Source organism: Cryptomeria japonica, chromosome 3 (genome assembly GCF_030272615.1).
Source record: "Cryptomeria japonica chromosome 3, Sugi_1.0, whole genome shotgun sequence".
Lineage (NCBI taxonomy): Eukaryota > Viridiplantae > Streptophyta > Pinopsida > Cupressales > Cupressaceae > Cryptomeria > Cryptomeria japonica.
This window is the reverse complement of record NC_081407.1, coordinates 774,621,323-774,647,923: the sequence shown is the minus strand read 5'-3', so window position 1 is coordinate 774,647,923 and position 26,601 is coordinate 774,621,323. Positions and strand designations below refer to the sequence as shown.

The 26,601-nt window shown below is 36.1% G+C and overlaps 1 long non-coding RNA gene across 1 annotated transcript; it reads left to right on the top strand.

Moving 5' to 3' along the window:
* The first annotated feature begins 21,370 nt into the window (after nucleotides 1–21,370).
* Nucleotides 21,371–22,839, top strand: LOC131063326 (uncharacterized). Its single transcript, XR_009111047.2, has 2 exons — nucleotides 21,371–21,595; nucleotides 21,833–22,839. It is a non-coding gene; the product is annotated as an uncharacterized LOC131063326 (long non-coding RNA).
* The last annotated feature ends 3,762 nt before the right edge of the window (nucleotides 22,840–26,601 follow it).

Here is a 26,601-nt window from a genome sequence, read left to right as displayed (position 1 = left end):
CACTAATTGACAAGGGTATCAACTTAAGCCTAGAGTATGAAAGGGAAACACATGCCATCTCCAACAACTTGTCATTGGGATAAAGACATGCTCAGATCTGTGAGACTATGTGGAGTCAATGTCTGGTACCTACAATCTTGCATCCACCACTAAACACAATACAACATATATACAATACATATACAACATAAATGATCAAGTAAGTGATAGAGAATCGCAACGTCATATCGTGTTCGCAATGAGTGGTATGACATCATCTCTAATCACGAAGACACTAGAAGACAATCACAAACATCGTAGCATCAATGCAGTCAACATAATAATAGAGGAGGTTATCATAATCATAATCTCATCAAAATCCCATAAGCAATATGATCCATCATGAATAATGATCAAATATAGATCCAACATCATATCCAATACAATCATGAAATAGGGTTAGTACATAACATGATACCATCGAATCATCATAAAGTAGACTAAGCTAGATTAATATATTCCTTTGATGTACAAAAGACAAGATAAATCGGGGAGGGGCACTACAAAATCAGTCAAAGTGATTTTACGACCTATGTTGTTTTGAAATTGTTGAATAAAAGCATTTGCTAATTGTTGAAAATAAGTAATAGAATAAAAATTCAAAGAGCAATGCCATTGTAAAGCCTTATCTCTTAATGTTCTAGTAAACAATTTGGCAAGCAATCTTTGACCATAAGCAAAGTCAGTACACAAAGTTTGGAATGTTTTGACATGTGTTAAAGGATCACCTTTTCCATTATAGAGTTCCAATTGAGGGACTTCAACATGTTTAGGAGGCACAACTCTAACAATATCAAGAGAAAGTGGGCTCACAACATCAAATGTGGGCACATTATGTTGGCAATATGAAGGAATTGATTATGTGTTCCATTGATGTTTGTCATTGATGTCAACACTGGCTTATTTGGTTGTCTACCAAGTTCCGGTAGAATGGTTGGATTGTAATGATGATCAGGAGATTGGTCTCTAGATTGTTTAGATTGGTGGAAATGATTTGGTTCGGTCATTCATGTGCGTGGCACATTCAGTTGGTTCAGGATTTAGTGATCCGGAAGCTATCATATGTTCTAGTAAGTCTTTTGGTTATCGGTAAGGTTTTTACCGGCAGAGCTTTGTTGAAGATATTTTGATGGATTTGATAAGTGGTGTTGGTGTGGCTTCTAGAAGATTCTCAAGATGTTGATGGTTATCATGTTCATTTTCCAGTTGATTGGTGGTTTTGCATTTCACTTATGGTGGCCTATTTTAGGTCTAGTGTTATTTTGTGTCATTGACTCCTAGGTTATGGACCAATTTGTGTAACGTGTTGGTGGATGTTCCCGATGCGTTACCGGTTGGATTTATTGATTGGATAATGTTGTTTCGGCCTTAGGATGACTTGGGTTATCATTGATTTGCAGATTTGTGTAATGGATTTATTTTATTATCTCTTTTAGGTGGTTGACATAATTATTTAGGTCCAAGGTTTGTATAAATATTATGTAAGATCTCTTTGTAGATCATAGCATGGTTATGGGTTATGGGATTATCTGTGTGCGAATAAAGTTGTAATCATATGAAGAAATTTTGGTCAATCATTGGTGATCAAATTGGATTTGCATAAGAGGTTTAAGACCTCTGATATTGAGCTTAACTGGAACTATACTCAGACGTAGGAGATGAAATTCTTGGAGTTCAACCCTCTTTCCAGATTGTAGTCCGAAGATTTATTGTAGTCAGTGAGGCTCCTTAGTGATGAGCAGTGCACTCTAAGAAGTGTGTCTTCCTACATGTGTATGCCCCTTATTGTAATCACATAGTTACTACAGATGTATCATCTGACTGTGGGTAGGGTTTCCCACTGTGGTTTTTCCCTTTACTGGGTTTTCCACGTACAAATCTTAGTGTTATATGTTGTGGATGCATGGTAAATGTCTTATGATTTTTGTTTGTGCTTAATTGTTATCTCTGCTATTCCAGTATTTGGTTTATGCATTCTGGTAAAAGGTTTTAAGTGATTAAAGTTTCATAATCTGTTGACAACTGATTCAACCCCCCCCCCCTCTCAGTTGTCCACCGGTTATCCTAACAATTGGTATCAAAGCTTGGTCCTCTCTGCAGAAGCTTAACCGTTTGAGGAAGATCCTATGGTGACTAATAGTTCAACTTCAACTATTTACTGGAAGGACAACCCTAGGCTTGATGGAACAAATTATAGAGTGTGGAAGCTTCAGATGGAGACACATCTGACATGTCTTGGCAAAGAGATTTGGGAGATCACTTAGAAAGGCTATACCCCTTATGATCAAGCATCTGGAAATCCTCCACCAGAAGACTTGGATAAGAACATTGAAAATGACTGGAGAGCTAGAGAAGCCCTTTTCACTGGCCTTTAAGATCAGCAAATAATGGGATTAACGAACAAATCATTTGCAAAATCTATATGGGATAAGTTGGAGACTCTGAATGAAGGTGACCCTACTGTTAAAATTGCTAAACTTGATGGTTACCAGGTGAGATATGAAAACCTGAGAATGGAGGTAGATGAAAGAATTGCTGCTTTTATGGAAAGAGTAAATGAAATTGTCTTGGGAGTTCAATGTTGTGGTGGATCTCTGAGCGAAGATGAGATTGTTTCTAAAGTATTGAGAGTTTTGCCACCAACATACAAAATGAAGGCTACTGCAATCAATGAGATGAGAACAATGTCTAACACTTCTACCAATAGGGACATTTTGGTTGGAAAGTTATCTTGTTTTTAACTTGAAGAATTTGATCCTCAAGGAAAAGCAAAGACAGAATCTTCTTTCAATGCATCTACATCATCAACCGGAAAGAAAGATTGGAATGCATTATATGCAAAGGAACTAGAGGATATGAAGAAAGAAGATGAAGAGCTTGAGCAACTTGAAGCTTTATTTGCTAGAAGGGTACCTAAAGGTTTGATAGGAAGTAAGTATGAAGGAAAATCACCTTTCAAATGTTTTGCATGCAATAAGATAGGCCATTTTGCATCTAGATGTCTTGAAAGGAATTCAAGATTTGAAGAAAAAACTAGAAGATCTTTTAAGCCTAACCCTGAATATCAGAACAAGAATAAGTACAAGAGAAACAAAGATAAATCATGTTATTATGCTGATGAGGAAGGTGTGACTGATGATTCTGATGAAGAACCGGCAAAAGATTCAGCTAGTGGATCCGGCAATGGAAAGGAATAGGTATTCTTAGCTATCAAGGAAGATGCTCCAGAACTTGTCATTCAAAATGAAGAGAAGGCCCTTGCTACTAAAGTTGAAGACAAGGATGAATGGGTGATAGACAGTGGATGCTCACATCACATGATTGGAGATAAAAGGAAGTTTCTATCTTTGCAAGAATTTGATGGAGGTCTGGTTAAATTTGGATATGACAAACCATGCATGATCAGAGGAAGAGGAACTATATCATTGGATGGTAAGCATAACACTAATAATATATATTATGTAGAAGGTTTAAGGCATAATCTTTTGAGTGTAGGACAACTGGTGGACAAGGGATTTCAATTACAATTCAAGAATGGAAAATGAAAAATCATCAACAGATCTGGATTGGAGATTGCAACCGATACTCAGACTAGAGGTAACATCTTTCATTTGAACTTCGATGAGAAGACATGTTTGATTGCACATGATGAGAGTTGGATATGGCATAAGAGGTTGTATCATGTGAATTTTGATTGCATTGTAAAGATTAGTTCAACTAAGGCAGTTAGAGATATCCCTAATACTGTGAAGCCTCATAATCCAGTATGTAAGGAATGTCAAATGGGTAAGCAAGTCAGAACTTCTTTTAAAAGTATACAAGACAAATCTAATGATATTCTCGATCTTATTCATACTGATTTGTGTGGTCCTTCTAGAACAAGAAGCTTTCAGGGTGATAGATATTTCATGCTAATCATTGATAATTATTTTAGAATGATGTGCATTACTTTTCTAAGGGAGAAATCTGAAGCCTTTGAAAAGTTCAATATCTTTAAAGCTATGGTTGAGACAGAGACAGGATTGAAGATTAAATGCTTAAGATCAGATCAGGGTGGTGATTTCACATCTGGTGAATTCAAGTTATTGTGAGAAACATGGCATAAGGAGACAGTTGTCTGCACCCCAAACACCTCAGCAGAATGGTGTTGTGGAAAGAAAGAACAAAACCATCTTGGATGCAGCTAGAACTATGGTGATGGAAGCCAATTTGCCTCATATCTATCAGAGAGAAGTTGCGAGCATGGCGGTATACACATTCAATAGAGTTCACATCAAAGGAGATACTGGTAAGACACATTATGAGTTATGGTTTGGTCATACACCTACAGTTAAGTACTTTAGAATCTTTGGTAGTAAATGTTATATTAAAAGAGATGATTACATTGAAAATTTTGATCCTAGATGTGATGAAGGGATATTTCTTGGTTATTCAACTGAAAGCAAAGCATATAGATGTTATAACAAAACATTGCAGAGAATTATGGAGAGCGCTAATGTCAAGATGGATGAGTAGTACAGAGGTCAAATTAGACCTTATGAAAGAGAATCGAAAGTGGAAATGATCATAATTGATTCGGTAGTGCCTGTACTGAAACAAAATCTTGAACCAGTTACCCCAACAATATCAGAAAATTCAACAGGAACTGAAGATCAGAGCAGAGAAACAGAAAGTTAGAAGACTCCCAGGTATGTAAGGTTGAATCATTCAGAAGATCAGATCATTGGAGACAAGAGAAAAGAAGTGATGAAAAGAAGAAGGTTGGCAACTAAAGAGGTATGCTTAATTTCTCAAATTGAATCGGCATCATGAATGTTGGATGAAAGCTATGGAAGAAGAATTAGATCAGATATAAAAGAATAACACATGGACTTTAGTTCCCCAGCCTAAAAATAAGAATGTTATTGGAACTAAATGGGTTTTTAGGAATAAATTGAATGAAGATGGACAAGTTGTGAGAAACAAGGCTAGATTGGTCTGCAAAGGATATTCTCAGAAGGAAGGAATTGATTATGATGAAACTTTTGCTCGGGTAGCAAGGATTGAAGCTGTGAGATTATTTCTTGTTTATGCTGCCCATAAGAACTACAAGGTTTATCCAATGGATGTTAAGTGTGCATTTCTAAATGGAGATCTTGAGGAGGAAGACTACATTGAGCAGCATGATGGATTTTCACTTTTAGATGACAAAAACATGGTTTGCAAATTGAGGAAAGCTTTATATGGATTGAAGCAAGCCCCTAGAGCTTGGTATGCTAGATTGGACAAATAACTTTTGAAGCTTGGTTTCACTAAAGGTAATGTTGACAGTAACTTATATTATAAGATCACTATTGATGACATATTGATTATTAAGGTCTTTGTTGATGATATCATTTTTGGAGGTGAGGAAAAGTTATGTATGGAATTCTTCAGTAATATGAAGAATGAATTTGAGATGTCTATGATTGGAGAAATGAGATTTTTCTTAGGTTTGCAGATTACTCAGACTGATAAAGGTAGTTCCATCTGACAAACTAAGTATGCTAGAGAGTTGTTGAAGAAATTTGGTATGGAAAATTCTAAACCGGTTGGTACTCTTATGGTTACAAGTGAGAAATTGACAAAGAAAAATGCATTAGCTCTGGTAAATCCTACAAGGTACAAATCTATGATTTGAGGTCTATTATATTTGACTCAGACTAGACTGGATATAATGAATGCAGTTTGTATTGTATCAAGATATCAGAGTGCTCCAAGAGAGAATCGTGAAAGTGTAGTGAAAAGGATTTTCAGATATTTACAAGGAACAACTGAATATGGTTTATGGTATCCTAAAAATGATGACTTTACACTATGTGCATATACAGATGCAGATTGGGCTGGAGATATAGATGACCGGAAAAGCACATTCGGTGGAGCTTTCTTTCTTGGAAATAAATTTGTTTCATGGACTAGCAAGAAACAGTCATGTACTTATTTATCTACTATTGAAGTTGAGTATGTTGTTGTTGCTACTAACTGTACACAAATTATATGGATGAAGAAAATGTTGAAAGACATAAGGATAGACTATGATGAACTGGTAGTTATTCACTGTGATAACTCTCTTGCTATAGACATATCAAAGAATCTGATATTTCATTCAAAAACAAAGAACGTATCAATCAAGTATAACTTTTTGAACGAAAAGGTAGAAGCAAATGAAGTCAGATTGGTTTATGTGAACACTAAAGAGAAAATTGCAAACATATTCACAAAGCCTTTGCCCAGGGAATCATTTGAGTACTTTAGAGACAGATTGGGGGTCTCTGCCCCTCCAGTAGAAACTTAAGTGATGTTTATTGGCATCAGTCTGGTATGCATTATCAGAGCTATTATTCATTTTGGATTGATGAGATGGTGCTACTACTTAGGGGGAGTAGTCAGTTGTGTGGTTCAAAGGATCTATGGTTTTTCTTTGATGTTTATGTCATATTTTTGGCATTGATGTCAAAGGGGGAGAGTTATACATGTAAAAAACAGAGCTTAATAGAGATATCAGTCACAAGGGGAGTTTGGTCTATTGGTTCAGAGCTTCATAGTTATATCATTTGTTGGACGTCTTCCATTGGGGGAGACTTGTTTGGAATTTCTTGACACTTGGATGTTTTTCACATCTAGTGTTTCCATCAATGCCAAAGGGGGAGATTTTTGGCACTTTGGAGGAATTTATTATGTGTTGCTTTGATGTTTGTCATTGATGTCAACACTAGCTTCCTGGTTGTCTACCAGGTTCTAGTAGAGTGGTTGGATTGTGATGTTGATCTAGAGATTTGTCTTGGTTTGAATTGGTTATTCATGTCATCCAAATGCGTATCTCATTCAGTTGGTTCAGGATTTGGTGATCTGGAAGCTATCATATGTTCTAGTAAGCCTTTTGGTTACCGGTAGAGCTTTATTGAAGAACTTTTGGTGGATTTGATAAGTGGTGTTGGTGCAAATTCTAGAAGGTTATCAAGATGTTGGTGGTTATCATGTTCATGTTTCAATTGATTGGTGGTGTTTCATTTGGCTTATGGTAACCTATTTTAGGTCTGGTATTATTCTGTTAGCTTATGGACCGGTTTGTGTAACGTGTTGGTGGATTCTCTCGATGCGTTACCAGTTGGATTTATTGATTGGTTTATGTTGTTTTGGTCTCAAGCTGACTTGGGTTATCATTGGTTTTTGGGTTTATGTAATGAATTTATTGTATTATCTTTTAGGTGACCGACCTCATTGTTTAGGTCTCGGGTTCATATATATATATATATATATATATATATATGATATAAGATCCCTTTGTAGATCACAGATGGATGGTTATGGGATTATCTGTGTGTGAATAAAGTTTTAATCATATGCAGAGGTTTTGGTCAATCATAGGTGATCAAATTGGGTTTGTGTAAGAGGTTTAAAACCTCCCGTACTAAGCTTAACTGGAACTATACTCAGACATAGGAGATGTTATTCTTGCAGTTCATTCTTATTTCCAGATTGTAGTTTGGATATATTTTGTAGTCAGTGAGACTCTTTTGTGATCAGTAGTGCGCTCTAGGTAGTGTGCCTTCCTGAATGTGTAAGCCCCTTTTTTGTAATCACGTACTTACTGCAGAAGTATCATCTGATTGTGGGTAGGCTTCTCACCGTGGTTTTTCCCTTTACCGGGTTTTCCACGTACAAATCTTGGTGTTATGTGTTGTGGATGCATGGTATTTGGTTTATGGTTTATGTTTATGCTTAATTGATATATCTGATATTCCGGTATTTGGTTTATGCATTCCAGTAAAAGGTTTTGTGTGCTTAAAGTTTCATAATTTCTTGACAATTGATTCACCCCCACCCCCTCTCAGTTGTCCACCGGTTATCCTAACAAGGTTATCCCTACACACTCTCAAAATAATATTATTAAAGGAAGTCAATGAAGATTTCCTAGATTCTCTAGATTTTATTAGAGGAGGAGATCCCTCAATTCACATGGGAAAAGGTCTGCCAAATTTGTAGAAATTACTCACACTCAACCATGAATAAGACGCAAAGCCTGTGAACAATGATTGCAAAAATAACTACGACTGTTTTTAAGATGGATCTCAGCAACTTATTGAAACACATGAAACAAGACATTATCAACATATGGCCACTAAGTTGGATACCCTGCACACAAAGAAACATGAAGAAGCAGAGGCAACATTAGCAAAATATTGCCCCCACTACAACCACAAAGAGTTGGATTGAAAACTTAAGAGGGTGGTGAGTACTATAGACAAATATGAATAACCATAATTTAAATCATCGAAGGATGGATATAGTCATGTATTTTCTGATAACCGCCCTAGATTTTTTATTTTTTTTCACTAAGTAACAACATAAACTTGTCAAATATAGAAACTTTGTTGTCATACACTTTTGATATAAAGAATCAAAATTCTTGCAACTATTGTTATAAAGTTATGATGAAAATTAACTCAAAAAGATTCGAAGTCATAAAATGAACAAGATGAAGGTTTCCCACTGAAGAATACCTCAAACGAATGATGGAAAAGACAGGTACAAGTTTGTAAACGCTAAATAAAATTTTGCAAGCCTGATATGTCTATACCAAAAGTTTCAAGTTTGTTGTTTGATGTTGCAAGTAAAGTTAGCAATAAAATATCCTTCAAACGCCTTCAAACTCACCAAGAGTGCCTCCTACTTTATAACATAAAACTCACCCAAAACATTACAACACCCTCAAAAGACAAGGAGATGATACTTACATGTTTAAAACTAACTAGTAAAGAGGCTACGGGTTTGAAACACCTTAAAACCCAAATAAACTCTTCCAAGAGTATAAATATTCTCCTCACACACCCAACTTCTTCCAACAATATCCAAATAGAAAGAAAATGACCAACAAAAATAGCAAGAAAATGACCACCCATGAGTATTATAATGTTTGTTCAATCATGCACAACTGAATATGGCACTGGAATAACAAGGGTGACTAGCTCAAGATATGCATAATCCTCAATATCTTCACTTCTCCAATGGAATTATGCCTGAATATATTACCCAAGATTAAAGTGCTACCAATAATGATAAAAAACCTCCAATAAGTTAGTCATTCTAACCTAAAAAATCCTTATGCCATGTTCCAGACATAATATGCAAGTGGTATGATCCCTTAGAAAATTCAAGCAACCTACAAAAAACTTTCAAGACACCTCAAAGGGGATTTCCCAACTAATGAAAGCTTTGCATACACAATTTCAAGTGATTTTTGAGCCCTTTCAACAACCTTTCTTAGTAAACAAGAGTTGTATGACCAACTAGGGCAAACACCAAACCCTCAAAATTGTATGACCAGCAAATAGAAAACTCCAAATCACTTCAAACTCATCAACAATATCTACAAAATGAAAAATGATCAAATACCAAAATATCTACAAAATTATAACACATCAAATACCTTCATATCGAAACCCCAAAATATACTCTAATGAAGAACGGTGGTGATTACTAAATAGAACTACTTCAACTAGCTAGGAATTATCACTCAAATTTGAAACTAAGAATCAAATGAGGGTTTTCGATAAGAAATCTTCAACATTTACAAAATGACAGCCCAAAACTCTTTTTATAGCTTTGAAGGGAAAAGAACCTATTTTAAAATTATAAAATAATGTATTTTTCCCACTAAAGACTCTTTGAAATATTAAATTGATTTATCATGTGCAAGTCTCCTCACTTTTCCCTAGGCATCCACTTTTGAGGGAAAAAATAAACACTATTAAATATAACACAAGCAAATACTTTTTTGTTTGTGATTAAGGTGAAACAGGTTTTGAAGGGGCTCCAAAACCCTTTACAACAACAAAATGCTACCAAAAATAAAAAGACAAACTACACCAAACGACCAACCAATAGCATCAACAGAACCATAGGAAACAAACACCAACCAAAATAGGGACACGAACCCAAACCAACCTATTGTAGTTCCTCGAGAATTTTAGCAACCTCTAGATATTTTTGAATAATGTGAGCCTAAAGATCCATTACCTCTTAAATAATTAAAGAATGATTACCCATAGCTTTAGCTTGGCTTCAAGTCCTGTCTAAAGGTCTTTGCGCCTTAAACTAGCATCTTTTTACCTTGATCAAAAATATTGCCAACATCACCAACATCAATCTCAATAGTATCCTTCTAATCCCTAGTAAGATTACCCTTTTTCAAATTATCACCCATCCTCAAGGCCTTGGCTTTCTCATTAACAATACAATGACCCATAGCATTGATCTAGGCAACAGACTTGCTAATGCTAACAATAGTATTTAGATTATTGTGAACCTTGTTCACAGTGTCTTCTAGCAATAGTATCCTCTTATCATGATCTGGTTTCATCACCTTGACATCCCTAGCCACCTCCTCAACTAAGGCTAGAATTTTCACTTTGTCCCCATTATCCAAACCCTTATTACCACCACTTTGCATAGCATCAACTCTATTGGAAAGGAAAATCATTCTCTCTTTAATAAGGCTAATTTCAAAGATGAACCAATTGTCTAGGTTGACCTACCCCTTAGCAAACTACTTAACACGCACTATGGCATCCTCAATATTGGTAATGGTCTCCATATGGTTTTCTTCAGCGCACCCCTCCTCAACTCTCCCAAAACCTCATCACCAGACAAAAGGTGTAAATCTTGGCTCACATCACCTTTGGTAGCAGCATCCTCCTCAATACTCGAATCACCCCTCTTGGTCTAGTTCTCTTGAGTCACAACAGCGCTCTTCATCCCCGCTACATCACATTTCTTACCTTTCTTCCCTATCTTACCTCTTTTAGTAGTCCTAGGTCTAGATGGCTCTCCCACCTCCATGCTCTGATCATCCCTAATCAACTTCCATTTTCCCTTAAGCCCAATATCAAGATTAAGCATCTAAGCTAAAATAGAGTTAATCTCCTCAACATCATCATCAATGGTAAAACCATTAGACTATGAAATGTTAGGTTTTGGGTGTTTCTTCAAGCCTTTCCTAGAAGCCAACTTCCCTTTAGCACCTACATCAACCGACTCTTCCTCCCCTTATGACTCTATATTCTCTGACTCCATGGACATATTAGAGCAATGGACCCTAACATTCTTAGCATATTCAATGTTGTGTTTGGATATAGAGGGCTTAAAGGGAATAGAGACTAACTTATCATATTCCATTATAAGCAAAATGAGACCCTCGTGAAGCACAGGAGAGGTGGAGTTATTATTATCATTAATGCTAGTAGTAAAACAAGATAAAAGATAAAAAGGAAATGACACCAGCCTCTTATGTTGAAAATGATTAAGCAAAATGAAGTGGTGACCATACAGACTAGTAAAATGACCATCTAAGGTAACAAACCTCATCGAAACCTTAGTAATTTCAGCCCAAAAGGGTTTGATAGTACCTCTATCATAGCCACTAGACTTGGTCCTCTTCATCTTGTCATTCTCAGCATCCTTGAAGAACAATGCAATGGCTTCTTCAAGCACTTTACAATCCTTGAAAATATTCCTACCATCAACCAAGAGGCCACTACATGAGCCACTAGGCCCTCTGAAATAACCAATTCTAATTTGAACATCGACATTGTCTAGTTCTTCCACCCTTTGATAATGCCTTTACTAGCAAGCGGGTCTCAGCCATGAAGCTTCTACATGTAAGTGGTAATGCCACCAACAAAGTGTTTGCCACCTTCTTGATATTACTTGAGAAAAACAATTTTACAAGTATAAAGCTCAAAGTCTCTATGATTGTAAGAATCTGTAGAGTTTCCTTGCTTGTTGAAAAGATGATAATTACAAAGGGCACCCTCGTGAATATATAGGAGAGGGGCTAAGAGAAAAATGTGGGATAAGTCTATCTAATTGAGACTTTTTCCACAACCAAATAACTAACTGACTTATCCAAATTACAATTCTATTGCTAACCAACTTGTAATTTGTTTACATGCAATTACAATTTACAAGAATGCAAGTAATGTGACCACTTGCAATTACAATTTTTTGCATTACATGTAATTTGTCAAAGGGAAATTACAAATGCATAATTGAAACTAATCCTAAGTGTTTGAGATATGACTTTAGTTACATCATCCTATGTCTAATAGGTCTTCATGTTGCTATAGGATGTTGCACTTGAATTATTCAAGATCGGTGAAGGTATCAACTTGCATCATTTGTCCACGAATGACCTAATGACAATGACCTCATGAAGATCAACCTCTGAACTTGAAAACTTTATTGGCCACTATGATAGTGAAAATTACTGCTTTTTACTACATAGCGCTGCTACAATGCATTGTAACAATGCATTCCTCTAATGCATTACTCCTTCATTTTTCAAGTCCTCTCTACTTCATCGCTCATGATATTTTGACCCTCTTTGTGCATATGACAATGTATTCTCTTCATTTTACATCATTGTTGTCATCAACATATGAAAACACTAGCTCTTGCTTGTTGTCCTTAAATGCATTGAAACCCCTTGCAATCGGGTCTTAGAAACCCGATTGCAAGTATTGATCTTATAAAGGAAAAACGTGGAAATGAGAGTATGTGGAGACAAGGTGAATTTTGGATCTTTGGATGTGGAATGTGATTGAGTGAGCTTGAAAAGGTGGAAATGACTAATACAAATGTAGGGAAAAATCTTGACACTTGCACTTGTAATCGAGTCTTGAAGACCCGATTGCAAGTGTACAATCTTGCATGTTTAGGAATAGTTTTCAATCTAGTCTTGAAGACTTGACTACAAGTAAATGTGATATAAAATGATGGTATTGATAAGCTTGTGATTGGGTCTCCAAGACCCGATTGCATATGTGCAAGATGATCATTCATAGGTGGTAAAGAATAAACTTGCAGTCGAATCTTAGAGACCCAATTGCAAGTTAGCATACTTGCAATATGGAAAACGGAGGGAGAAAAAGACTTGCAAGGGCGATACAAACTTATATTTATCACTCAACAAGATAGGTGACTTGGCCAAGACACTTTGCATCGGGGTTTCGTGTACCAATTACAAGTGAAAAGGTAGTACTTTCAGACTTGCAATCGGGTTTCAAGAACCCGATTGCAAGTAAAATATACATTGTCAATGGTGAAACATCAAGGGCAAGCGATTTTAACTTGCAAAGTAAATAACCCCTGCATACTTACTGTCAGTTTTCTAGAACCCGATTGCAAGTGACCAAAGTGTCTGTAACTTTTATAAAGCGAACTTGTAATCGGGTTTCAAAACCCTGATTACAAGTATAGTTGATTTACTTGTGATGTTGGAAATAAAACCTGACTTTGCAAGTAACTTGTAATTGGGTTTATAAGACCCAGTTGTAAGTAAAGTTAACTTATAATGTGAGCAAAAAGTTCCTACTTGCAATGACTGACTTGGAACCCGAAATTGCATAGAAAGCTAGGAAAATGAAGGCAAAAATTAACTAGAACTTGGACAATGATGGTAAAATTACCCATGCATGATTAGAAACCAACCAATACAAGTTTTTACCTCATAAAACATGTCTTAGAGAAACAAGACTATGAATTTCAAGGAAAAATTCATAGGCGTTACCTAATTTTTGAAAGTTCAAAAATGAGGACAACAATTGGCTCTGTGGAACTACCTTTGATCATTAGAACGATTAAAGGTAGAAGAATCCAGAACTCTAAGTGCCTTGACCATCCATTCGGATACAAAGTCAAGCAGGAAAGACACAAAAGGCAAGAAGGATGATATGAGTGATGCAAAGCAAACCAACTAAAAACAAGACATAGACTTGTGCAATTGCACTTATTGAAAAGAAAACTAATCTAACCTAAACTAACTGACAATTGAAACCCTCCTAAATAAGACCATTCACAAGCTCACCAAAGTAGTTGTGTTTCCTCAACAGCTTGCAATGCCTTGCATGATCATAAGCATGCCACAACCAATTGAAGCACGAACAATTGTACTACAACTTGATGCACTGCTCCTTGAAAAAGATGAACAAATTCACTTGCCTCCTCGAATAAATCACACATATTGTTGCTCCAAAGTGGATCAAAGAATTTAGGATCCTGGTGCTCAACTAGAGATGCATCCTTTATTCCTTCCTTCATTGGATCTCCATGCTTAGGATCAAGTGTGACCTTTGAGAATTTGTCAGCTTCCAACCAAGCTAGATGTCTTATAGGACATCCTCTTGAAAGAACAAAATCAGAACTCCCTTTGCTGATTATACCTTTATTAGTTGCTTCTTCAACCACAACCTCATGCTGAATGGAATGATTTTCCTCATGTAATCCAAATGAAAACATGGATGCATAGCTTGCTTCATCATGTTATTTACAAACTTCAGCTTTGGGATAATTGTCATCAAGACTTGAACAAAATTCCTCAATTATGTTTGTGAAAAGGTCTTCATCAAGTTCCTTAAATAGCTTCCACATGAACAATATGTCCAAGTTCATGACCTTGAAATATAGATGCATTCATTTTATTTTGTTCAACTTGACTGGTAACTTCATGCATATTCATCTTTTCACATCTCATGATTTGATGATCCTCATTTATCAGCACCTTTAAAAAGTGGCTTTCAACATCTTGTTGTGTATTCCCCTTGGTATCTGGCATGGTCTTTTCTTTATGTTCAAAATATTTTCGGTATTGTATAAACCAAATATGAGAGTCGCCAGCTATGTCTACTTCTTCCTCTTGGAAGATACCAGCAAAATCACTTTGTAAAGATTCATAATTCCTCATTACTACATTTGTCGATGGTGCCTCAAGTACAATCTTTTCTAGTGGTGAAGGAAGCTTGTTCTAATTTCTAGCTACATAACTAGGAGCAATATCTAGATACAGCCTCCTTGGAATGTCTTCATAAGGGGAAGAGAATACACCTTGATCTATTTTCTTTTTTAGGGCAAGCAACTCATTAGCCAACCTCTGCACCATGGGATTTGTTCTCTTGGTAGACAATGATTCCAAAGAAGAATTTTCTCTGAACCCATTTGGCTCTATCTTTATCTTACCCGCAAGGATAAGATCATCTTCAATATCAATTGTTAGGGCTTGTGCAGCTGCAAAATCTCTCAGAACTGCCCTTCTCAACAAGAAACTCACCTCAAGCAACTAAGAATTGATGAAGAAGCACTTGAAATTTACAGTTGTAGGTTGAGCAATACATGGGATTATGTTAGACAACTTGTTAAATTTTGCCACAAACTCCTGCATGGGTTCATTTAACTCCTTTTTCATTTGAGTCGGTTGTGCTAACAATGCATGAGCATCTTCAGTGGGCTTGAACCTTTCTTCAAACTTTGTTTTGAGAGTAGCCCAATTTGTGATGGTCTATGACGCAAGGTGGTAGTACCTGTCAGCAGCAACACCTTGTAGAGTTTCAATTAAAAGTCTCACTGAAACATCCTCATGTTCCACACCAAGCACACCACATGTAATATAGAAGGTATCAATGTGCTCATTAGGATGTTGTCTTCCATCTCCAAAGAACTTGGGAAATTTTTTCCTCGAGCCATCAGGAAGAGCATATAATGACGAAGTTAGATTCAATAGACCAAAAGCATTCCCCCAAGGACCTTGAGTAGCCATTTTACATGTCCTTGGTGAAAGCTTGAGAAATTACAAGAACATAAATTACAATGAATAGGATACCGATATACTTCAACCAAAAGCATGAGGCCTTTGGATGCATATCGTATCCCTAGCAGAGTTGCCAAAAACAATTGGTTGAAAATTTTGTGCACCTGGGAAGATGTGCAAAATTGTGATTTCAGCCACAGTGTGTGAGTTTTAAACTCTCCTAATTTAAGGGAAGGTCTACCTTTTCTACTAATACTAACTGAATACTTAATCTAATTTGAGTGGGATAGCAACCTTTTCTCTTTTTTCAAAAAAGATTATATTATTTTCTCTTCCTAGAAAAGAAATAGCAATTTTAAAAGTAAATACATCAACTTAAAGTAATAACAAGAATCGAAATTAAGTTTCCTGAAAGCACAAATACTTTTGTCACCTCCTCCGAGACAAGAAAACAGCAACTAAGCACAAAGTCTTGAGTTCCCACTATCATGCCTACCTTTTTCAGAATGATAAAACAAGAACGATGGATAGCATATAATAGCACAAAGTCTACAAGTATGATGCACCTTCAAACCACTTCAAATGAGAACAACCACAAGCACAAAGTCTTTCAAGTCCTCTTAGATTTTAATTACTAACTAAACTAATTCAACCCTCACTATTTGCAGCACAAAGTCTGCAAGAAATCGGGGTGAAGCTCTTCTCAACAACCTTACTACAATCTCAAGCAAATACAAAGAAATATCCCACTATGACACAAGAACACAATGGACATAAAAGTATAGCTTCAACACAAAGTCTGAAACTCACAACCTTCTTGATATTACTTGAGAAAACAATTTTACAAGCATAAAACTCAAAGTCTCTATGATTGCAAATTTTTGCAAAGTTTCCTTGCTTGTTGAAAAGATGATAATTACAAAGGGCGCCTTCATGAATATATAGGAGAGGTACTGAGAGAAAAATGTGGGAGAAGTCTAACTAACTGAGACTTTTTCCACAACTAACTAACTAACTATGACTTATTCAAATTACAGTTCTATTGCTAACCAACTTGTAATTTGTTTATATGCAATTATAATTTACAAGAATGCGAGTAATGTGACCACTTGCAATTACAATTTTTGGCATTACATGTAATTTGTCGAAGGAAAATTACAAATGCATAATTGAAACTAATCTTAAGTGTCTGAGACACGACTTTATTTACATCATCCTCTATCTAAGAGGTCTTCATGATGTTACAAGATGTTGGCACTAGAAGAATTCAAGATTGGTGAAGGTATCAACTTGCATCATTTGTCCACGAATGGTAATGACAGTGACCTCATGAAGATCAACCTCTGAACTTGAAAACTTTATTGGCTACTATGATAGTGAAAATCATTGTTTTTTACCACATAGCACTGCTACAATGCATTCCTTTGTTGCATTACTCCTTCATTTTTCAAGTCCTCTCTACTTCATGGTTCATGATATTTTGACCCTCTTTGTGCATATGACAATGCATTATCTTCATTTTACATCACTGTTGTCATCAACATATGAAAGGACGGGCTCTTGCTTGTTGTCCTTAAATGCATTGAAACCCCTTGCAATCAGATCTTAGAAACTCGATTGCAAGTATTGATCTTGCAAACGGGAAACGTGGAAATGAGAGTATGTGGAGACAAGGCGAATTTTGAATCTTGGGAGGTCAAATGCGAGTGAATAGCAGCGACCTTGAAAAGGTGGAAAAGACTAATGCAAATGTAGGTAAAAAACCTTGATACTTCCACTTGTAATCGAGTCTTGAAGACCCGATTGCAAGTGTACAAGCTTGCATGTTTGGGAATAGCTTGCAATCGGGTCTTGAAGACCCGACTACGAGTAAATGTGATAGAAAATGATGGTATTGATAAGCTTGCAATCGGGTCCCCAAGACCCGGGACCCGATTGCATATGTGCAAGATGACCATTCATAGGTGGTAAAGAATGAACTTGCAGTCAGGTGTTAGAAACCCAATTGCAAGTTAGCATACTTGCAATACGGAAAATAGAGGGAGAAAAAGAGTTGTTAGGGCGATACAAACTTGCATTCATCACTCAAAAATATAGGTAACTTGGCCAAGACACTTTGCATCAGTGTTTTGTGGACCAATTACAAGTGAAAAGGTAGTACTCGCACACTTTCAGTCGAGTTTCAAGAACCTGATTGCAAGTAAAATATACATTGCCAATGGTGAAACATGAAGGGCTTGCAATCGGGTTCTAGAGACCCGATTGCAAGTGATTTTAACTTGCAAAGAAAATAACCCCTACATACTTGCAGTCGGGTTTCTAGAACCCGATTGCAAGTGACCAAAGTTTCTCTTTTCTTTTATAAAGTGAACTTGTAATCGAGTTTCAAAACCTCGATTACGAGTAAAGTTGATTTACTTGCAATGTTGGACAGAAAAACCAACTTTGCAAGTAACTTGTAATCGGGTTTCTAAGAATCGATTGCAAGTAAAGTTAACTTGTAATGTGAGCTAAAAGTTCCTACTTCTAGTGACAGCAAAAAGTTCCTACTTGCAATGACTGACTTGAAACCCGAAATTGCACAGAAAACTAGGAAAATGAAGGCAAAAATTAACCAAAACTTGGACAATGATGGCAAAATCACCCACGCATGATTAGACACCAACCAATAGAAGTTTTTACCTCATGAAACATCCCTCAGAGAATCAAGACTATGAATTTCAAGGGAAAATTCATAGGGGTTGCCTAATTTTTGAAAGCTCAAAAATGAGGACAACAGGAAACATTCACAACTTATCTACATGTCTTAAGAGAACTAGTTTGTGTAGTAATTATTGTTGGAAACACGATTGTCATGCACCAAAAAGATCGGCCTCTTAATTCTCGATACAACTACGAGACTTAATGAATCCACGAGAGGTGGTTAAGCCATGACACAAACCTGAGCGTTGTGTTGCACAGCACAAGGAGACCAAGGCTGCACACCTTGCAACAACCCCCCCCCCAACGCAAGCGAGGGGTTTGAACTTGTGACCCAGGCTCTTATACCACTTGTTGGAAACATGGTTATCGTTGCACCAAAAGATCAACCTATTAATGCCTCATGCAACTATGAGACAATGAATGCATGGGACGCAGTTAAGCCATGTTGCAAACCCAAGAACTGCGTTGCATAGCACAAGGAGACCAAGGGCACACACCTTGCAAAAATTATAGGAAAAAATTCATCACCTTCCCAATCGACACTAGCTAAAATCTTACACAATATGTTTAGCTAGGTTATAGGGCTCCAATTGCTTTCTATTACCTTCTTTAGAAATCAATTTAGTCAACCTTGTTGATATCTAGACCCAAATTGCCAGCGCAAATAACTTCCTTACAAAAATAAAGTAGATCCATAGCAACAAAATAAAATTATTTGTGGAACTCTATAGGAAAGCCTTCAATACCAAGAGAATTGTCATCCTAATTAGATATGTAATGGAAAACCTAATTTCATTGATATCAACTTCAACCCCCAAAATTTTATCATCTTATTCCTCAGAATTTGAATGTAGCTATGCATATATTACATCATAAATTGATGTTGCTTAGGTAATCTGTTTACTTTAGTTTAGTTATGCTTGTTCATTTTGGGTGTGGTATCATTCCCTTCCTTAAGGGTTGCATTTCCCTTTTTTGTCACCTCCTTCCTTGGGAATTACACTTCTTGGATGAGTTGACATCCTTTTATTATCCTTGTATTTTCTATAAATGCTGAAAATGCATTTAATGTGTAGCATTTACACACATGATGAATGTGTTGTCAAGTTTTGTTTGTTGTATTTTGTGTTTATCATTCCTTTGAGCAACTATGTTATTGCAAATAGCTTCAAGGCATAAAGGAAAAAATATATAAATTTTGTTAAATTATTTAAAAGAACTATCAAATAAAGAGCTTGCCATCCTTAAGACATTCAATGGCTTGTTTCCCCAATATCAACTAACTCTCGAAGCTTTGTATCCAATTTTTCTATCCTATTAGATCCCCTCCTATAATCTAATAAATTCTCTAAAAATTAAGGGCCATCCAATTATAATCCTATTTTAATAGTAGAATTAAATGTGCAAGTTTCCCAAAAACATATGAATAATCTAGATAATTCTCTACCAAGTATAAGTCCACAATATAGTAATAGTAATATCTATAAGGACAATATTTAGTAAAATAATGTGGATATTTAAAAACTCAACTAAGCCCTTAAAACAAATAAATTTACTTCATACAAGGAAAAGTCAAACTTTCATTGAGACCTCTAAAAATGTTATTGTCACATGTCTTATCTAGGGCTTCCAACTCTTTACTCAAACTAGCCCCTATCATCTAACATGTAAAGTTTTAAATATAAACATCCTTAAGAGAACCTTTCTATGCATAACTTGAAGTTTATCATATTCCCCCTTAGTTTTTCAAGCAAAGAAACTCTTAAAACTTCTATAAAACTCAAGGGCTTACCATCTTTCCCTTTAAACTTCATTTCTTGGATTCAATCTAATTTTCACCACATAAATCCTTTTTATTAGCAACATGAGGATTTTAGAAAAGAGCTTTAAAAAAAAAAAACAATACCATCTAGCCCTATTAGAGCAATTGTTATCTTTTGAATCTAATAGAGAATTGAAAGAAACTAAATTAATAGCCCTAACAACCACAGACAATGGGCATTAGGATCCAATCTAACCCCAAATGCTTTAGTTAGCTCTCTTCATCGAAGTCTACATGAACATCAAGCTAATTTAGTCTTATAACCAAACTTAGATTGAATACCATACTAGCATAGATATCGTATATATATTTATCTAAAATACATTCAGTGATATTAATCGAGGATTTTTAAAAAGAGCTTTAAAAAAAAACAGTACTATCTAGCCCTATTAGAGCAATTGTTATCTTTTGAATTTGATAGACAATTAGAGGAAACCAAATTAATAGCCCTAACAACCAAAGACAATGAGCATTAGGATCCAATGTAACCCTAAATGCTCTAGTCAACTCTCTTCATCAAAAAGTCTACATGAATATCAAGCTAATTCAGTCTTATAACCAAACTTAGATTGAATACCATACTAGCATAGATATCTTATATATGTTTATCTAAAAGACATTGACTGATATAAATCTTGAGATGCCTATATTAGATTTGTGGCAGGTTAGATAGGCACCTTAGCACTGATATCTCTTGACTCTTTTAAGTAATTGGATTCTAAGATATGTATACTAATTTATTAGGTTTGATGTGCAAATGGTTATGAAATTTATGTTAAGGAGTCCACAACCCCATCGCTGCCATTGTAGCATGCCTCTACACATAACAAATTTTCAACAATAGAATCTAAAGGAGGATCCACTTTCTCGTCCAAATTTTAACTATTAATGTCCACGACAACAAATGAGGCTTTAACATGCTTGTGTAAATAGAGTCATTATACACCTAATTAGCTTATCACCTTTCTAGGATTGACCTATTCACACCTAGCTTAAGTTTACTTAAACTATTTCATACTTTTGTCTCACTTCATAGCATTGGGACATGTGTCCTCATCACTTGAGACACCTAGTGCATTCACATTTGACACTTGCTTAACTTGTCGAGTGAGCTTAGAAATGTTTCATCTTTTAGAGGGTTAGTCATATTTTGAGTCGTATCTTCCTACCTCATCTACCTTGCCTATATATGTAAAGTTCCTCATTGTATTAACACATTCTTCATTTATATGATAGATGTTTTATTGTGCTTATGGCTTCACTATTGAAAGTTTATTTTCATGCTTTCACCTGACTTACTCCAACACCTTCTTGCATCAAGGTGACTCTCACATTGCCCTACCATCAGAGTCATAAAGCCAAATGGACAACACCATCGTATTTGCAAGGCTCAAGAAACAAGAAAAATATCTTTCCTTTCATCAATTTTGGTAATTTTCAGTTTTTGCAAATTTTCACTGATGTCGAAAAGTTGTTAAAATTTCAAAAAATTAGTATACTCTCTACTATGCTCAATTGTCTATCTGCTAGTTTGTTCAGAAATTTGGCTTTGAAAAAACAATCTTGGCTTAACCGGCCTACTTGTAGGAAATTTGTGGCTTTTTTTTGGCCTCTTGTTGGTTCATGGCATCCTCTATTTTCAATATTTTGGAGTTTGTTTTATGCAGGCGAATATTCATCATCACAGCCTAGTTTTTGGCTCTAATCAGGTGCCATCAAACGCCCCTTATTCTCTGCTCTTAGTTCCAGCGGCCTTCAGAAAGGCTCCCACATCTTCTGCGCAGCCTCTTCATTTTCCACGCCCTCCATACAATAACCTTGGGTCTGTATTGTCACTATCTAAGGAGATCCACGTGAATTATATCTCATGCTCATCCGTCTCTTCTGGCAGCGTAGATTTAAATTCTAGTTTGTTAATTATTGTGTTTATTTAACACAGTTTCAAAAGAAGTTTTTGAAGGATACACAAATCCCAAACAGTATCAATTTTATTTTCGTGGAATCTACAAATCTCTGAATGAACAACGCCGAGGGTCTCATCTTCAAAATCAACATCTCTTCTTCAAACAACTTCCACACTCAGTCCCTATCATTTTGCAGGTCAACCGCCACGCAATGGAGTATCCTCTACCAAGGTGCCACATCACCTCGTTATCTGCAGTAAAAAATGATAACTCTCAAAGCAACCTTGGCGCCTCTATATCAACCATTTTACACGTTGCAAGCAACATAGATTTGACATCTAACAGGCATTTTGGGGTCTCTTTGGCTTCCACTTATCTGTCACTTTGTTGGTTCTCTCCCTGACTTGTACAGCAACATTTTTTTTTTAATGATGTTTGGCATTTGTTGTTTGTTACAGTTATAATGCCCAAGCAATTATAAATTTATAACTAATAGCAATAGATGTACATGCTAAGAGGTTAGTTAACCACTCAAACCTCTACCGGTCAGAGACAACCTTTATGTCAAAGTCGATTACTCGTCTCAGTCAAAGCGTCCATAAAAGAGGGGATTTTATCCTTTTCATTATAGCTTGTAAAAGGGTTTTGCCATAACTTGCAAACGAATGGGCAAGTTGACAGAAACCTCATTCAGTCCCGATTTCAACGAATGGTTGCACATGCAGTTGTAGTTAAAATAGGTTAATTTTATGATAAATTATTTTCTATAATTGCTTCTGGATTCGATTGTGTGATAGTTTTTGCATCAATGTTTCGGATCACACTCCATGATCCATCATTAGGATGAAAGAGTGCATAAGGAGAAGAAGAGGTCATCCTGATGATGGATCACGAAGTGTACGTTTCAGGATCCTGATAATTGCTTCTGGATTCGATTGTGTCATAGTTTTTGCATCAACGTTTCGGATCACACTCCGTGATCCATCATCAGGATGACCTCTTCTTCTCCTGATGATGGATCACGGAGTGTGATCCAAAACGTTGATGCAAAAACTATCACATAATCGAATCCAGAAGCAATTACAGAAATCAAAATGGATTGTGGAAATCTAATATCATTAGTTGATAAATTCATTGTTTAATAACTTTTGATTGGTAGCTTGAAATCGAGTATAGTTTTTTACAATAAAATAATATTTTCTCATTTCCCACGTAGTGGACTTATTTGTATTGTAAAATGCACAAAGTTAAAAAGTGCCAAAATTGGGGTGTTCTCTAATCACGAGGGCCAATTTGAGTGTTTTTTGGCTTGAGTTGATATTGTTATCATGTTAAAAGTCAAATGTGATCACTATGAAAAGAAACTACAAACTTTAGATGTTTGCAAATTTTGTGAGATACAACATGTTGGCAACAATAATGCAAGAAAATTGAGAGGGGGGTGAATCAGTTTTCACCAAACTTAAACAAATTAACCTCAACTTCAGATTTGATCAAGAACACCAATAACAAATATAAACTCCACATCAACAACACACATAACACACCAGATTTTTGACATGGAAAACCCGATTAAGGGAAAAAACCACGGTGGAAACCTACCCACAATATGATGATACTCTGCAGTAGTATGTGAAATATTACAATGGGGAATGCACATGCATTCAGGCACACTGCCTAGAGCTCATTGCTCAAAAACAACAAAGGGCTACAACACTGGGAAGACACACTTCCTTACAAAGATCGGACAACAATCCAGATTACATTTACTGAAAGAATAGCATCTTGAAATGTCTGATCACAGTTTCGATTAAGCACACTATCTTCTCTGCAATGCTTCTCTGCTCTTCTCCACACTTCCGAAAGATCAATTCGCTTGTTTGCACATACAACACTCTCAAGGAACGCAGCCACACATCTTACATGACTATTAAACTTATTTATACAAATCATCAACCTTAATTTCAAAGCCAACTCAACTCATAAGACCTAATTACAAAATTATAACACACGATACATAAATCTGTTGGAATCAAGGATCACTAAGAGGGGGGTGTATCAATGATCTACCAGTAATCAAATTTTCTGACTTAATTTCAAACCATCGGAAGAATATGCAAGAAAGTAAAATGCAGAAACACAAGACATTCAACCACAAAATCATAACACCAAGATTTTTACGTGGGAACCCAAATGGGAAAAACCATGGTGGGATTTGAACCCACAATATTATTCCACTATGGCTAGTAGCAAAACAATATTACATGAGGGGAATGCAATTGCATTCAGGCACACTACCTAGAGTTCACTACTTAAGTTACAAAACAGGGCTATAACCCTGGAGGAAGGCTCACTACCTTATAAGAGATTACAAACTGATTACAATAAGTGAAGAACTAGAAAATAGCATCTGACTATGCCAAATATCAGTTCTGGTTAGGCACAAAATGATCCGCTGCACTATTTTGCTAAACTGCTATGTTATGCTCTACCGGATCAACACAATTCTCAGTGCGCACGTGAAACTGCGCTCAATCGCTCTAAAGACACTGCACGGATTATTTTTCTCTACTACTAATCCATTAACGCAAATAGTCTTATATATCTGGATTAGTGAGAATAATCTCCCACAGGTCAATTTCCAAAAATTGCATAACACACAACATGAAAATTGTAGCTGCAAGTCGGCTTCAATCTTATCAAAAACTTTATACCGGACCCAAAACACATTATCACATGCTTCCTATAGGTCTCACATAACAATTCCAACCACCGGAATTAACTTAAACAATCCGGACACACACTACATCATCAAACATGAAGAATACTTTGTTTTGTTGCTCTTCCGGATACCGGATCTTCAAACAAGTGACAGAATCAATACCGGATGGTGGATTTGCATGATAACAGACTTTTGATACTTAAACAATCAACCCTGACCACAAAAACCAAAATTTGCTTTACCAAAAATGAAAAGTGCTTTGAAATCTATACACTGAGCTTCACCGAGCAATCTGATCATAAAAGACATACTCCAGATTACCAGTTAACCAAAACTTTATACCAGATCAAATCAACAAGTTAAGTTGCCATCAATGACAACTCCTAAGCATCTACAATCATCAGAGACTATCAATCTTCACCCGAGCATCACTGGAACATCAAATGCCAACAATCTCCCCCTTTGACATTGATGCCAACGCTGCTGAAAAATGATAAGTATCCCAAAATTGTGCTAACACCAAAAAATCCAAATTTTGTACACAATCTATATTGACTCCCCCTAAACCGATTACTCCATTTTTCACTGCTCTCTCTCTCCCCCTTTGACATCAATGGAAAAGGATGGGAATCCACCAACACATAAACAAAAGAATGAATAAATGTGCTTAGTTACATAAACTTAAAGATGTCTCAGTAAGTCACCTTTAAGGACTTCAAATACTCGTTCCATCCTCTCAGGAAACAATCAAAGACATTTATTTAAAACACTGTACATAAATGCATGAATCTCAAGACTTGGAAGGTCGAATGGAATAGGTTTACCTAAGGCACTTATTGCATCTTGTTGTGCTCCCAGCAAGGTATCCATCCTAGGAGTTATCAAATTCCTTAGTTCACCAACTCTGCTCAAAATTTTATCCTTGTCTTGATTCAAACCCTTTATTTTAGCAGTGTAATCCAAAATTTGTGTTTCAAGGGCAATTGTTGGAATCAAGGATCACTAAGACGGGGGGTGAATTAGTGATCTATCGGTAATCAAATTTTCGTACATAATCTCAAACCACCGGAAGAATATGCAAGAAAGTAAAATGCAAAAAACACAAGACAATCAACCAAAAAATCATAACACCAAGATTTTTACGTGGAAACCCAAACGGGAAAAACCAAAGTGGGATTTGAACTCACAATATTATTTCACTATGGCCAGTAGCAAAAAAATAATACATGAGAGGAATGCACTTGCATTCAGGCACATTACCTAGAGTTCACTACTCAAGTTACAAAACAGGGCTATAACCCTGGACGAAGGCTAACTGCCTTACAAGAGATTACAAACTGATTACAATAAGTGAAGAACTGGAAAATAGCATCTGACTATGCCAAATATCAGTTTCGGTTAGGCACAAAATGATTTGTTGCACTATTCTGCTAAACTACTATGCTCTGCTCTACCGGATCAACACAATTTTGAGTGTGCACGTGAAACTGCACTCAATCGCTCCAAAGACACCGCACAAATTATTTTTCTCTACTACTAATCCATTAACTCAAATGGTCTTATATATCTAGATTAGTAAGATTAATCTCTCACAGGTCGGCTTCTAAAAATTGCATAACACGCAACATGAAACGTGTAGCTGCAAGTCGGCTTCAATCTTATCAAAAAATTTGTACCGGACCCAAAACACATTATCACATGCTTCCTATAGGTCTCACATAACAATTCCAACCACCAGAATTAACTTAAACGATTCTGACAAAGTGCATCATCAAACATGAAGAATACTCTGCTTTGTTGCTCTTCCAGA